Source organism: Microtus ochrogaster, unplaced genomic scaffold (genome assembly GCF_000317375.1).
Source record: "Microtus ochrogaster isolate Prairie Vole_2 unplaced genomic scaffold, MicOch1.0 UNK44, whole genome shotgun sequence".
Taxonomy (NCBI): Eukaryota; Metazoa; Chordata; class Mammalia; order Rodentia; family Cricetidae; genus Microtus; species Microtus ochrogaster.
The window spans coordinates 789,398-802,304 of record NW_004949142.1 but is presented as its reverse complement, the minus strand read 5'-3'; the positions used below and the strand labels follow the sequence as shown (position 1 = coordinate 802,304).

The 12,907-nt window shown below is 46.1% G+C and overlaps 1 protein-coding gene across 3 annotated transcripts in view; it reads left to right on the top strand.

Moving 5' to 3' along the window:
- Nucleotides 1-6,326: 6,326 nt before the first annotated feature.
- Ezh1 (enhancer of zeste 1 polycomb repressive complex 2 subunit) overlaps nt 6,327-12,907 on the top strand; it is a 36,670-nt gene continuing 30,089 nt past the window's right edge. For 2 of the 3 annotated variants that reach the window (XM_026777007.1, XM_005369050.3), the window contains exon 1: nt 6,327-6,391. The gene's annotated coding sequence lies outside the window, so the exon portion shown is untranslated. The remainder of the gene's footprint in view (nt 6,392-12,907) is intronic. The other variant, XM_026777006.1, reaches the window with a different exon arrangement.

Here is a 12,907-nt window from a genome sequence, read left to right as displayed (position 1 = left end):
AAAAAAAAAAAAAAAAAAAAAAAAAAAAAAAAAAAAAAAGAAAAAAGAAACTGTTCCCTGCTGATACAGGGGTCTGTGGAGCATCTAGCTTTGGTTGGCGTCTTTATACAGAGGAAGTGAGGAGTCCCTTGACTTTAAGCTGTTTCCCTCTGGAGGAGCAGACTGGAGCCCCTAATAGATTCAGTTTCTGGCGCCACTGGTGAGAGCAGAAAGCCAGGGAGTGGATCCAGAATCATGATGTCAGAGTTAGAAGACCTCAGAGGAGGGAGGAGGTAGAGCAGAGAAGTTTAAAGCGTGGGCTAAGGAAGGAGAATGAAGGCACAAATCCTGGCCGCACTTCTTTATAGCTACATGACCTGGCGGAAAGTTCTAGAATCATGCCCAATTTTCCTCAGCTGTAAAATGAGAGTAAGAATCCCCTGACTCTAAACTGGGTGGTGTTGTATCTCTGAGTTCGAGGCCAGCCTGGTCTGTAAAGTGAGTTCCAGGACAGCCAGGGCTACACAGAGAAACCCTGTCTGACTCTCTATGAAAGGAGACCAACCTTATAAAGGAAGCATTTGGCATAAGGACAGGCATATACAGAGCTTGGTATTTGTAGGCTGCTGTCCTTTGTCGGGGTTTTTGTTTTGCTTTTTTTTTTTTTTCTAGCTCTTCCATTTCACTTTTACAGTTGAGGCTCCTGATGGCCAGAAAGGAAGCAAAGCTCATTTGGTCTCCAGCTGACCAGAGCTACTTCCCAGGCGGGGATATGCCAAAGACGTGTCCTGAGAGGTCAAGGTCCTGCATTAACGGTGCTGAGCTCTGACAGTCAGATGGGTAGCAGCACCCTCGTTGTGGGATTGGACCTTTCAGAGTACCACGGATCAGGGCATGACCCCACATCCCCACCAAGCAATCTCCCGAAGAGGCAATCTCTTCCTGCTGGAATTATTTATTTTGCAATTAACAAAGGCTGAGTAGCCCCGTTTATGTTTTGGCTTGGAGGCTCGGAGCTGAAGTTTCTAACCACCGTGGACAAGGGTTTATTGTGGACTTGCTCTTGCTCGCTGAATCAAATGCAGTCTTACGACCCCTAAGTCACTAGGGGCCAGAGGCTAAGTACCTAAGGCAGAAAGTGAGTTTTCTGAGATCAGAGGACAAAGTGTCCAGCAGTGGAAAGGCTTCGAAAATCAAGCCATGGTTCCCTGGCGCCATAATGTCCAGCCCTCCAAGCGCTTTGGAATTGTATTGGCCCCTAAGCATTCAGGGAGGGGTATGGCTGTTCCCCTGGTCACACCGCGTCCTGGGCAGCAGCCCCAGTTTCTAGTGACCTTCCTGCGGGGCGTTTAGGCTGTGCTTTGCTTTGTTTTCCTGTTTGGTTCCTCACTGCAGGGCGGCCTTTCCCTGCTTCTGGGTGGGAACTCTGGGAGGGAGGGCGCTTCGCTCCCATCTCCACAGCTGTGTTTACACTTCCCTGTTGGGGAAAGCTGGGGCCCAGTCTTTCCACGGTCCTCTGTGTCCCCCTCCAACACTTGTTATTCGATATCCCTGGGGGCTTCACAAGGGAGGGTCAGGATGGCCGTTGGGGGTGGTGTCGCCAGCAGAACGGAACTCAGGTTGAAAGGGGAAAGGAACAGTGCAGTCCTCTAGAGAAGCCCCGTCTCTTTTCCTTTCTACCAGGGATTGAGGGCTAACGGGATAAAAGCACACTTAGAACTTGCCCATCCCAGAAGGAACGGAACACGTGTTGTGCCATTTCTAATCACCGGGCTGAACAAAATCTCGCCTTGGGAAGGGGACGAGAGGGCACAGAGCAGGGCGCTCTTCTGGGCTTCATTGGGGCCGGTGGTCAGAGACAGAACATGTTAAAACCAATACGATTAGACTGAAATACAAGCAAATTAAAGAGGATTTGAGAAAATAGCCAAGTAAATAACACTCTTCTCCAGGGAGCAAGTTGAGCTGGTATTAATCAGTCTCCTTGTGTTGCCAGACTCCCGGCCAAGCCCGGCAGAATGGCTGCCAAGGCAAATGAGGCATTAGGTTTCAAAAATTAAACACATAATTTTATTTTTCCGCAATAGGGGACTTTCAGAAAAAAACCGTCCCTATTAGACTACTCGGCACACTGTGTCCAGTTTCTCTCGGCCCCAGAGGCCTCCAATTTAAGAGCACGATGAGCAGCCAGAAGCCAAAAGTGACAGAGTTGCTCCTTTCTCTCCGTAGCTTCCTGGAGGTGGGGCCCGAGAGCAGAGTGGGCCTGGGATCCTGGTTTTGCCTTTCCAAGGTCCAGCTGCTGACCACTACCAACAGTTGTTGCCCCCCCCCCGTCCCTTGCCTAGACAAAGACCTAAGGTGTTGGGGGAAAAAAAAAAGCAGAGGTTCCGAAGCAGAGCTGGCCAAATGCAGGCTGGCTGATGGTATCTAGTGGAACAGGGTCAGCTGAGAAAGTGCCTGGTCTCAGGAAAAATACCTGGCCTAGCACAAGGAGGAGGAACATGCTGGCCACTGGCAAGCAAATTTTCCCCTCGGAACCACACACTCACTGATAACGGGGAACGTTGTTTTCCTAGTCCTTACAGACAAGGCTTACTAAACCTGTGCTTAGTCTGGTGCTGATTATTGTGAGTAAGAAAGGCGGGGGAGGAAATTGGAGTTGTGAGCCAGACAGTGGTGGCACCCTCCTTTAATTCCAGCATTTGGAAGGCAGAGGCAGGCTGGTCTCTGTGAGTTCCAGGCCAGCCTAAACATTCCTGTCGTCAATTTCCCTGTCATCTCAAGTTTTTCTTCCTTTCATCTCCGCTGTTTCTCGGCACACCTCCTAAGGCGAGGCTGCACCCCTTGGCTCCAGTTATCATCAATATGTTGCCAGGCCCACATCTCTCACTAGTCTCTCTCATCTTCTGAACAGCTCTTTAAGATTTATTTATTTATTATGTATACAACATTCTGCCTCGATGTATGCCCACACGCCAGAGGAGGGCGCCAGATCTCAGTACAGATGGTTGTGAGCCACCATGTGGTTGCTGGGAATTGAACTCAGGACCTCTGGAAGAGCAGCCAGTGCTCATAACCTCTGAGCCATCTCTCCAGCCCTGAATAGCTCTTTAGATAACTCACATTATTCTGAGAAAAGTTAGGTTCTGCCACAAGAGGACAGAAGGCAAATAGACTAAGGCCCCTCGCTTAGCTTGCTCACTGTTGAAAGCTTGGCATATGTGTTCTTTGATCTCGGCTTCATGCTCTTCCTGCAGCAGGACCAGCTTAAGCACCTGAAGTGCTCCAGGCTAGATGAGGCTGGCCTGTTAACTCACCCCAGCAAATCAACAGACGCTTATTCCTCTCTTTGTTCGGGGAGATGTCTGATCTCTCTGGTCCAGTGCTGCACCCACCCTTCCTGATAATAAACTGCAGTTCCATGAAACTTCTTGCACATTCGGCTCAATCTCATTTCTATCGTTCCTATGACAAAAGACTCTGTCTCTGGCAACACTTCACCAATTATAAATGCAATGGTTCTCACTTGGCTCCACACTATAATTACTTCAAATGTTTTTTTAAAGATTTATTTATTTATTAATTATACAGTGGTCTGCCTGCATATGTCCCTGCAGGCCAGAAGAGGGCAGCATATTTCATTACAGATGGTTGTGAGCCACCATGTGGTTGCTGGGAGTTGAACTCAGGACCTTTGGAAGTGAAGCCAGTTCTCTTAACCTCTGAACCATCTCTCCAGCCCCTCAAATGTTTTTAAAACTCTGAAAGCCCTCTTATATAATAGTAAGCATCTTTCGCCAGGTGGTGCACATCTTTAATCTTAGCACTCTAGAGGTAGAGGCAGGTGGATCTCTATGATTTCGAGACCAGCCTGGTCTACAGAGTGAATTCCAGGACAGGCTCCAAAGCTACACAGAGACTAATTATCAGATTTTTTGCATGGGGGGGGGCAGGCCTCTTTAGTTATTCATGTTCTCCAGATAATCTTGGTATGATCCAAGTTTGAGACCCACATATACAGAGGGCATCAAAAATAAAGGAGAATACCCTTGCAAGTTGCAAATACAAGATAAAGGAAAGTTGGCTGGTGGTGGCACACTCCTTTAATCCCAGCACTTGGGAGGCAGAGGCAGGCGGATCTCTGAGTTTAAGGCCAGCCTGGTCTATAGAGTGAGTTCTAGGAAAGCCAGGGCTACACACAGAAACCTTGTTTCAAGACAAAACAAAACAAAAAACAACAAAACACCAAAAAACAATATAAAGGGATATTTACCTTGATGGGTTATTGAACAAGGGGAAAACAGTAAAGTGGCTTGTTTTCAAATTTTATTTATATTATCACTAGTGTGTGTGTATGGATGTGGGTGGGTAGTTAAGAGCACTGGCTAATTTTCCATAGACCAGGGTTTGATCCCCAGTACCCACATGGTGGCTTACAATGGTCATCAACTTCAGTCCTGGGTCATCTTCTGGCTTCCAAGCATGCCTACACACACGTGGTGCACACATACATGTACTCAAACACACACATACAATAAAATAAATAACTTTAAAAATTAACTAAAAAATTAATTGAGGTCATGTATTTTTGGCAAGGACGTATAGAAGTGAATTTGTGCCCTCTTGAGACATACTGCTGAAGCTGGCAAGATGGCTTAGGGGGCAAAGGCACTTGTTACCAAGCCTGACCTGATGACCTAAGATCCATCTCTAGGACCCACATAGTGGAAGGATAGAAACAACTGCTGAAAAAGTTGTTCCAAAGGAGTAAGTACCATGCACAAACACACAAATAGAAAAAAAATAACATTTTTTTTTTAAAAAAAATAAACCTAGGGCCAGGCAGTGGTGGCGCACGCCTGTAATCCCAGCACTCGGGAGGCAGAGGCAGGTGGATCTCTGTGAGTTCGAGACCAGCCTGGTCTACAGAGCTAGTTCCAGGACAGGCTCCAAAGCCACAGAGAAACCCTGTCTCGAAAAATCAAAAAATAAAAATAAAAATAAACTTAGGGGCTGGAGAGATGGCTCAGTGGTTAAGAGCATTGCCTGCTCTTCCAAAGCAATTGGAAGTTCAAGTCCTGAGTTCAATTCCCAGCAACCACAGGGTGGCTCACAACCATCTGTAAAGAGGTCTGGCGCCCTCTTCTGGCCTTCAAGCATACAGACAGAATATTGTATACATAATAAATAAATATTTAAAAAATAAACCTACTAAGGATATCTCTCATCCCTAGTGATTGGTGTTTCTCACCTCTAAAGTTACAATTTCCCTCTTGTAATATTAAGCATCTTTGCCAGGTGGTAGTAGCACACATCTTTAATCCCAGCACTCTAGGGGCAGAGGCAGGTGGATCTCTGTGATTTCCAGGCCAGCCTGGTCTACAGAGGACATTCCAGGCCAGGCTCCAAAACTACACAGAAAAATCCTGTCTCGAAAACAAAATCTTCTAGAGAGGTTTAAAAGAAATTATTGAATCTAGATGTAGTAATGCATGCCTTTAAGCCTAGCCTTTAATATATTTGTAGTATTTTGCTTTTCTGTATGTCTGTGTATCACTTGTGTGCCGCTAACTGGAGGCCAGAAGAAGGTGTTGAAACCCCTGGGCCTGGAATTGCAAATGGCTGTGAGCCTGGGTACTGTGGGTGCTGGGAATTGAACCCGGGTCCTTTAGACAAGCAGTGTTCTGGGCTGGAGAGATGGCTCAGAGGTTAAAGATGCTGACTATTCTTCCAGAGGTCCTGAGTTCAAGTCCCAGCAACCACATGGTGGCTCACAACCATCTACAATGAGATATGGTGCCCTTTTCTGGCCTGCAGTCATACATGGGGGCAGCACATTGTATTGTATACATAATAAATAAAATCTTTAAAAAAAAAAGAAAGAAAAGAAAAGCAGTGTTCTTAACCCCCCTTCCAACGCTCCAGCTCTGTGGAGAAATATGTTGATACAAGGTTATATATTTTTAAGTGAAGGGGAGACTGACAGAAATAAGGCAATCGAGTAGGAATAAAGCAAGAACTTAGAGTCCATTGGTATTTGTGGGGTGTGTGTAGGTAGATGGGAGGCATCAGAATGAACACATTCTAGGCTGGCTTCAAAATTTTAAGATGACTTGTCTAAACCGAGGATGGTGCGCTGCTGAATAACGTCTTCAAAAAGGTATCCGTGGTTCCAGGATGACTTGCTATCCTCTGACAGCGCCACCTAAGAAGGCGTCGGGCTAGCGCGGCACGGACTTAGCCAAACACACACCTGCGATGAAGGGAGCCCAGGTGACCCACGTGCTGAATGCGCACGCGCCAAGGAGGTGGGGGTGGGGGTTGGGGGTGCGCGAGGCGGGGCCGCGGCGCAGGGGCGTGGCCGTAGCGCGCAGGCGTTCTAACTGCGGGTTCCTGCGTCTCAGGATGGAGGGTAAGTGAGTAAACAAGCCCGGGCTGGGTGGTGGGGCTCGGTCTCGGCGTGCTGCGGCGCCGGGTTCTCAGGGCAGAGGAGGCGGAGGGATGAGGGGATTGAGAGGAAGCCGAGGGCACACTATTGCCTGGCCCGGGGGCAGCGTGACGAAGGGTGCCGTCGCGAGTGTGCTGGCACCCCGGCGAGCGCGTGCTGGGCTGCTGGGGGCCGCGTTGCGGAGGAGGCGCGCCGGGGGCGGGCCCGGCTGGTGTTGCTCGCTGGAGCCTGGGTGGGTCGTGGCGCCTGCTGCGCACCCTGACTCTAGTCATCAGGAGGGCCAGAGGCCCGAGTTGAGCTTGCGCTGGCTTTGGGTGATGTTGAGGAGGGGTTGGCCAGGCCGAGACGACGGCGAGGTGAGCGAGGCTCTTAAGGCGCCCAAGTGTAAGGGTTAGAGATTCCCAGGGTCGCGCGGCCCTCCACAGCATCTTGTCGCTGGTCTAATCCGCCTCCCACCAGTTCCGGGTTTGAGTGAAGATTCACCGTCAAACTGGGGTTGTCTCTCCCGTCCCCAGAATTTCTCTGGAGAATCAAAACGATTTAGATGAACATGCCCTGAATATAAAAGGCAAGGTGTTGTATTTGGAACATACTTGTCAGGAAGTAAATGTGGAACACAACTTTAGAGGAATCTGTTCTATTATTTTATGAGCGTGAAGGTTTTGCCAGTGTGTATATGTGTGCACTAGGTGTGTGCCTGGTACCAGAGATAAGAAGAGGGCATTGAATCCCTTGGAATTGGAAGTTATGTACCATGGTGGTGCAGGGAACTGAACCCGTGTCTCTGCAAGAGCAACAAGTGTTCTTAACCGCTCAGCCATCTTTCCAGCCTGTGGGATGAACTTATTTTGGTGAAGAAAATAACCACTGAGATGATGTAGGTGGTGGGGCACAAAGAAGAAAACGGATGCAGATGGATGTTAGTTTTGGGGGATGGGAGATAAGGAAGGGGTATTGAATGTTTTTCCAGCCTGAGAAGCTATGCACTCTGCCAGAACTTTGTTGTTTTTGAGAAACCTATTTTCAGCTGTGGAAACCCAGGCGTTAAACCGCACGGGAGACGATCGGCTTCCATGGGACCAGGTGTATGTTAGGAGTGAAGAATTTAATTGCATAGAAGCGTGAAATCTGGTTGTGAAGATGTGGGCCTCGAATCCCTGCACTTGAACCGAAGGTGGCGTGAGAGTTCAAGGCCAGCCTTGTTAAGGCTAGCCTGGCCTTCATAAAACCCTGTCTCAAGACAACCACAAAAATACGTAAACATGGAAGAACCATCTGTAAAAACGCAGCATTGAATGGCATATGGTGCCACACCTTTAATCCCAGCACTGGTGGTCTGTGGCAGAGGCAGACGAATGCCAGTTCAAGGATAACCAGAGCATTATAGTGAGCATTTGTCTCAAAAGAAAACAAATGCAATAATGTTATTGTCAAGATTTATGTTTGGGGCTGCGCCTCATCACACAGCCCTTTGATCCCAGCATTTGGGAGGCGGAGGCAAGTAGATCCCTTGAGTTCCAGAGCAGCCTGGCTTACACAGAGGTCCAGGACAGTGGCTGTCATGCAGAACAATTCTGTCATGAAAACAAACTTTAAAAAAAAAAAAAGTCTGGGCTGGAGAGATGGCTCAGAGGTTAAGAGAACTGACTGTTGTTCTGGGGGTCCTGAGTTCAATTCCCAGCAACCTCATAATGGCTCACAACCATCTATAATAAGATCTTGTGCCCAGAACACTATATACATAATAAATAAAATTAAAAATAAAAGGTTTATGCTTACTATGTGTGAAAGACCTGGGTAAATCCAGACCTCCCCAGCAGGAAGAAAATAGCCAAAAATCCAAGCAGGAAGAGAAGAATCAAAAATCTAGGATTAGCCAGTTTAGTGACTGTTTCAGGAACTAGCTGAAGATAAAGTTAGATTGTAATCTTGAGACTAATCTTGAGAAACAGGGAGTTTCCCCCTTGTGATTGTCATTGTAATGTGTCTCAAGAACTAGCTGATTATGACCTTGGGAGTGGTCCTAAGAGGCAGGGGGTTGCCCCCTTGTAATCTTCACTGGTATTTTCGGAATTTTCAGTGACGCACTCCCTGCCAATTCCGGGTCACTGGGCTGTGGTTTCTTCCCTTAAAAATCGCTTCTCCCGGTCACTCGGGGTCGAACTCTCCCCCTGCGTGGGTTATGAGTCTCAGCCCCAGTGCACTGGTTCCCGTCTCATCTCATCAATTAAAGCCTCGTGTGTTTGCAGCAAGGATGGTCTCTCGTGAGTTACTGGGGGGGGGGGGGTGAGGGATGTCGTGTTCTCCCGGGACTTGAGTGAGAGTCTCCCCGCACCGGGGGTCTTTCAAGTGTATTACAGACCTTGTGAATCAACCTAAAGAGATGTTTCTGTGTTTTACTTACCCTTGCACCCAGCACCTGGTGAGTGCCTGCTACACTGTGTATTGAGTACGTAGAGAATGAGAAAATACGTGTTCCCAGTTCTGCCACTGACAGGCACACGCAGGCCGGTCACGCAACTTGGCGCAGAAAGCACTGCTTTCAAACTGAAGTGTAAAATACCTCTCCTTGATGCTGGTTACAGCGCTAGACTGGGGAGCCTGGAATTGACGTTGAAATCTTACTTTCAGAAAGCCTTGTGCAGTGGTGCTTTATAGTGTGAGATTGGGGGGCGACTCAGGAAGGAAAGCCTGGCAGGGACCGGAGGTCTGTGTTAGAGTGCCCAGCTCCTGGATTTGATTCCCAGCACTTCAAACAACAAACAGACCCAAGCCTGCTGCTAAAAAAATGCTTCCATTCTGTAAAGCCCCAGATTATTTTGTTTGTTTTCTTTTTGTGCACGTATGTGTCAGGTTCCTGCCTTTTGTTTCAGTAGGTCATCATTTGGGACTCCAGCGCTCCAGTCCTTAGGCTCATGGGTTTCTTTTCTTTTCTTTTCTTTTTTTTTTTTTTTTTTGAGACAGGGTTTCTTTGTGTAACAGCCCTGGCTGTCCTGGAACTCACTCTGTAGACCAGGCTGGCCTCAAACTCAGAGATACACTTGCCTCTGGCCTCTGCTTCCCAAGTGCTAGGACGTGGGAACATACCCAGGTTAAAATCCTGTTTTTGTTTAGTTTTGTTTTAAAGATTTATTTATTATGTATACAATGTTCGACCTGTGTGTATACCTGCAGGCCAGAAGAGGGCACCAGATCTCATTACAGATGGTTGTGAGCCACCATGTACTTGCTGGGAATTGAACTCAGGACCCTTGGTAGAGCAGCCAGTGTTCTTAACTGCTGAGCCATCTCGCCAGCCTGGCAAATTATTATTATTATTATTATTATTTTGGTTTTTCAAGACAGGGTTTCTCTGTGTAGCCTCAGCTTCCCTGGAACTCACTCTGTAGACCAAGCTGGCCTTGCACTCAGGAGATCCTGTTTTTCAAAAGTAACAATAGAGGCCTGTTCTCAGTAACTAACCTTATCATATGTAATTACTTTGGAGGAGTAGATGAATGTTATGGTGTTAAACCTTTTGACCTTACTACTTGACACTGTCATCTATAAACAAATTGGGTTCATTCATAACTATCCTGGAATGCAGACAACCTTTGGGCCATAGGTTGGACACACCTAGATAAATACAAAATGTGCTTACTATCATAATTAAAGGTTCTGTTCCATTGTGTTCCTTGTCTGGGGGGGGCTAATTTTCATATGTTAATAAAGTTGAGAATCACCAGAATGACTCCAGTATACACACACACACACACACACAGGTTCTGTGCAGGGTAGGTTTAGCCCTACTTCCCATTTCCATTATGAATTGAGAATGAGAGAAGAAGGGGCTGGAGAGATGGCTTTTGTAGAGGCTCCTGATTTAGTTCCTAGGACCCACATGGGCCATAACTCCAGTTTCAAGGGATCCAGCACTGTCTTATGAATTCTTACGGCACCAGGCTCTCCCATGGCACATATACATACATGTAGAACAACCATGAATAAAATTTATATTAATTAAAAAGATGGAAAAATTTAAAAGCTGTAGTGCTGTATGGCTCCAAAGCTGTGCTTACTTTGCTTATGAACTAGATTATTATTAAAATAGTGAAAGGCCAGATGTAGTCTTTGCAGGGTTGTGTGTCTTCATTTTTCTTCTGTGGCAGGTTGTGTGGTAACCATGTGTTTCACTTTGCCCTTTGTTTTCCTTTGTGTGCACACTTGAGGTCAGAGGGCATCTTTCTGGAGGAGTTTTCTCTCCACCTTGTTGGTTCGGCAGTGAAACTTTGGTTGTCAGGCTTGGCAGCAAGCACCTTTACAAACGTTGTATTCCTATCTGCAGTGTGAGAGCTAAGATTTATTTTTATTTTTAACTGTTTGTGTGTGCGTGTGAGTGCAGGTGTCCTTGGAGGCCATAAGAGGGTGTCAGATCTGGAGCTGGAGTTAGAGGTGGTTGTGTGGGTGCTGAGAACTGAACTCAGGACCTCTGAAAAAGCAGCAGATGATGGGGGGGACACATGTGTGCACGCTTTTAATCCCCACACTCAAGAGGCAGAGGCAGGCCTGGTCTCTGAGTTTCAGGACAGCCAAGACTACACTGAGAAACCCTGCCTTGAAAAACCAAAAACCAACCAAACAAACAAAAAGGCAGCAAATGGTCTTAGCCGCTGAGCCACAGCCCTAGCCCTTTATTGTGTTTCATTTGCATTAATATGTTGGGTTCTTTGTGCATCTGATTGAAATGCTGTTCTTTGTTGAGTTTTCCTCTAGAACTGACATTAATTATATGAAGACTGAAGCCCCAACCAGAGTATGTTTTGTATTGTCTTCTGTGTGCAATGACAATAATGAAAGGCTTCTAATACCTAACTGAAATTATAAGTGGTGATTGACGTATGTAAATTACTATAGAAAACACTAATAGAAACATTTTTAATGCCCTATCTCCTTTGCCTAAGATGGATGATACCATTAATCTCCAAACCTGTTCCAAGTGCTCAGTTGTTCATTTGCTTTTCTTTTTTTCTGACTTTGTTGTGATATAACCACTAAGTCCAGTCCAGCTGCTATGCTATCATGTAGCTGTACTTCAGTGTTGTGTTTTGTTTTTAATTTTATCTTTATTTAATGGGTGCTTTGTCTGGTGCCTGTGCAGGCCAGAAAAGGGCAGCAGATGTCCTGGGACTGTAGTTAGAGATGGTTGTGAGCCGCCATGTGGGCTCTGGGAATAGGACTCGGGTCCTTTTGAACAGCAGCCAGTGCTCTTAACTGCTGAGCCTCTCTCCAGCCCTTCGCGTGTTTTGTGTTTCTCAGTCATACTTACAGTATGACTGTCCCCATACAGTATTTCCCATTTCTTTCTACATTCTGCCAGAAAAACGTTTAGAGAGATAGAAGACCCATTAAGAAGCCAAGTGAAATAAATACTGGCTCATGGACACTCAGATATCACATAAATTGTAAAAGGAGGAAGTGTGATTTATTTTGCATAATGATTAGTTAAAACTTAGGAGAATTTTCGTGTGTGTGTGTGTGTATATATACTCCTTGCCAAATAAAACACTTGACAAAAATTAGAAGTGGTAACTTAATTGTTGGATTAATCTATTACTGTCATCTCTTATGTAGGAGACAGCATTTCAGTTAAGGCCTCTTCCTTAATGAAAATAATGCATTTTTCTGTGACCATTTCCTCTAAGAAATCTAAACAATATACCACCATACTACAGCCAGCGCTCCCACCCCCACCCCCTGGCATCACAGCCAGCACTCCCACCCCCACCCCCTGGCACCACAGCCAGCGATCCCATTACCACCACCGTAAGTAAGCACTGTCAGCAGCCTTGGTCCAGTAAGTTCTTTCCATTACTGATCTCCAGTTTCAGCTGGATAAGGTGGTCTGTTCTGAGCTTACTATTTCAAAGTATTGAGTGTTTGTTCCTATAATCCTTACATTTGGAAGGCTACTTTGGAAAAATCTTGAGTTCAAAGCCAACCTGTGTTACAAAGCAAGACCTGTCTTTGGTGTGTGTGTGTGTGTGTGTGTGTGTGTGTGTATACACACAATATTTTGTCTGTGTGTATGCTTGCAGGGATCTGGACAGTGCACACACATGGTGCATTTACATACTTGTAGACAAACAGTCATACACATAAAATGAAATTAACTAAATCTTAGAAAAAAGAAGTAGGTCTCTAACAAGCTTAACTAGTTAATAGTAGAGTAAGATTAGATTTTTATTGACTTGTATATAAATTTAATGTTTTAGGTCTGCCTGCTGGCTAAACTTAAAAAATAGGTAAGAAATTAGAAGCTTGGGGATTATGGAAAAAGACGTCATTGGAAGGATAGAATTTTTTTTCTTCAGTTTTTCGAAACAGGATTTCTCTGTGGCTTTGGAGCTTGTCCAGTAACTAGCTCTTGTAGACCAGGCTGGCCTCGAATTCACAGAGATCTACCTCCCGAGAGCTGGGATTAAAGGCGTGCGCCACCACCGC